This window comes from Mesocricetus auratus, unplaced genomic scaffold (genome assembly GCF_017639785.1).
Source record: "Mesocricetus auratus isolate SY011 unplaced genomic scaffold, BCM_Maur_2.0 Super-Scaffold_100009, whole genome shotgun sequence".
Classification (NCBI taxonomy): Eukaryota; Metazoa; Chordata; class Mammalia; order Rodentia; family Cricetidae; genus Mesocricetus; species Mesocricetus auratus.
In genome coordinates, this window is record NW_024429193.1 from 14346104 (window position 1) to 14349182 (window position 3079).

Here is a 3079-nt window from a genome sequence, read left to right on the forward strand (position 1 = left end):
GTTCGTTCAAAAATCAACTGCACCGCCAGGTGGAGCACACTCTGGGGTTGACCCGCCTCCCACCCCCAGTGAAATCTCGTTAAATTAAAAACTTGGTCCAGAAACAGGGAGCATGAATGGAATGGAGTCGGCTCCTCTCAGACCAATTCCTCTCTTCTCCCCTCCCTTTCCCTCCTTCGGAAGAGAATTCCCCGCTCCAGTTGTATCCGCGTTAGCGACTCTGCAGACGCTCAGCCATCTACCCTGTGAGTTCAGTGTGCTGCTTTAACGCGACTGAAAATTAAGGGGCAGCACCGGGCCGAGGCAAATGGTTTTGAACAGCATGGGCATCCATGCAATCCCTGCGTTTAACTAATAGTCTTGTAAACTGTACGGTGCGCTTTAAGTCAGCCGGGAAGCGCAGCAGCCCCGTGTTAAACATCCACTTAAGGGTTCACGGGATGAGAGGGCACACTTAGAGCATGCAGCCCCTTCTCGAGTTTCGCTGTCTGAAAATTTCAAAGCTGACCCAAGTCAACCTGAAAAATGTTTAACACCCTGGGCCCCGAACACAGGGAACCCTGTGATGAGCAGACATTCAATTACTTTTTTTTTTTAACGTGAGAAACGTTTTTGTGAAATAGAGGCCCTGCAAACGAATTGGCAGCAGCAGAAGCAGTGAGTGAGGGCCAAATCTTGTGGGGGAACATTTACGGGAATAGCAGAGCTCAAAAGAAAATGTGAATGGCAGACACCTTCGTTTCCCAGTCAAATGAACTGACTGAGAAACAAAACATCTTAATGTGTTTTTAAAGGGAGAACTAACTATTTATATGATAAAAGTAAAAGCGGCGTTATGTGAGTTCTATTCTTGAGTAGGAGAGTTGAATGGGGCCAGGAAGAGTGATCTCATGGGTCCATGTCTTTTTTTTTTTTTTTTTTTTTGGTTTTTCGAGACAGGGTTTCTCTGTGGCTTTGGGGGCTGTCCTGGAACTAGCTCTTGTAGACCAGGCTGGCCTCGAACTCACAGAGATCCGCCTGCCTCTGCCTCCCGAGTGCTGGGATAAAAGGTGTGTGCCACCAACGCCCAGCTATGGGTCCATGTCTTAAGTCACCAAGCAAAACTGAAGATTAAGAGTTCCAGTGATGGGGGGGGGACTGCATTCAGGTTCTACGTCATGTTGGCTGGTTTGATTCTCAACGTTCAGACTGGTTAGGATACAAAAACCTGGGAATGCTAGAAAACCGCACTGTGTAGACCGGATTGTGTCAGTCGAGAAGCAGAAGAGCACAGCTATCTTAATCCTCTAGGGAGGCAGAAGCAGGGGGATCTCTGTGACTGCAAAGTGAGAACTTGGAGAGAGGGAGGGAGGGAGAGGAGAAAGGGAGAAGGGAGGGAGGGGGTGGGAGAGAGAATAGCTGGTTGGGGAGGAGCAGGCCTTCTGGTTTTAAGAGACCCAGAAAAATCTGGAAGAAGGAGTGAAGGAGTCGGGCCATCCTTTATCTTTCTAACAGATGCATTTGGATACAGGGACACAAGAGCGACCTCAGTTGTCCCTTAGAGTCAGAGGAAAAGAAGTGGGCTGGTAACCTTTGACATCTCAGGCTCCAGCACCTCAGTTGATGCCTGTTGGCCCTGACCTCTTCACATTCCAATATCCCGAAGCCAGGTTCTCCTAAGCCCACACTGCAAATTACCTTGGTGTTGTGGATAAACACTCCCTGGTTCAGGTTTGGTCTAGAGACCACCCGCAGCACTCATGCTCCATAAACCTCCGAAACCACTGGCTTCTGGGCCCCATATTTACCAACTTGGGCAGAGTGGAGCCAGGGTTTCTGTCTGGCTGCTACTGGTGAGAATCACTGCTCCACGCTCTACTTAGAGGCCACTGGACGGATTCTTTAGCAGGTTCCCTTGGTGACAGTCATTTGCTCAAATGCGGAAGTCTGAGCACAAGCCCCTCATTGAACAAAAAGTCCCTCAGCCGCGTTATTCATTTCTCCCCCTAAATTGAGGGGAGGCTCTGTCCTTTAAAATAAGCCCAGTGGTACTTGAAATGTCATTTGGCAAGAGATGAGGGATGAAACAAGAGGGGGAGATTAATGACGAACAGGATCCGAGTCCTTGCTAAAATAAAAATGGATTCACACCCGTCTCCGGCGGCAGACATGTGGCAGCTCATGTGGACAGGTGCCTTGTGTGGAGAGAGGCCCTGCTGCAGGGACATGGGATGCAGAGGACAGACTTCACAGGCAAGCACAGACTCATGTGCTCTTGGGAGAGGTACCACTGTTCTGTGGCACAGGCTTTCCAGAGACACGCCAGCAGACAATGTTGCCTGAGGGACGGCATGTTTCCGAGTCCAGATGTTGGATTTGCAGGCTTAGACCTTGGTTCTGTTCTTGTCTCTTAGCTTGGCCTGACAGCCCAGAATTTTCTGTGACTGTTTTGGGGCTCGCATTTGGTGAAGCATAAGAGCCTAGAGGAAGATAGTACTGGCCAAAAGGTACTGTGGTTATGAGCTCCAGCTACGAGTTGGGAATGTAGCATTCATCTGTATCCCTTTTGAGTGTTTAAATTTTGATCAGGGAAATACTAAGTTATTCCTGGGGGGTGGGGGGAAGAAGGAATAAAGGCAAACTATTGGCCCTTTGTGGTCCGTTGTACTTGAACTTTAAAGTAGCAGGTGCCCACTGGAGTTCAGCATTCGATACCTAGGATACATTCAAAGCTATAGTACTGGGGAATGGCTTCATGGATAAAAGGTTTTTCAGCAATAAGACCTAAGTTCAAGGCCCCAGAATCCACATAAAAAAGCCAGTCTTTCTGGATAGCCCCTCTCTGAATACTCTGCTTCAGCAAGAGAGCTAGCCTGGACCCCTGTGGGAGAGATGTGCCCCTCCACCCCCACCCCTGAACAGCAAGGGCTGGGGTGGGGTGGTCCAGGTAGCCTGGACTGACAGGGTCAATTACCACCCAGGTGGTGGGGTTGGTGCCACCTAACATCTACCCTGTCTAGGACCTGGTGGAGTTTGTGATGGAACGATTCCTGCAGGATCTCCATGACTTGGATATCCGAGAGTAGTTTTGGTGAGGATT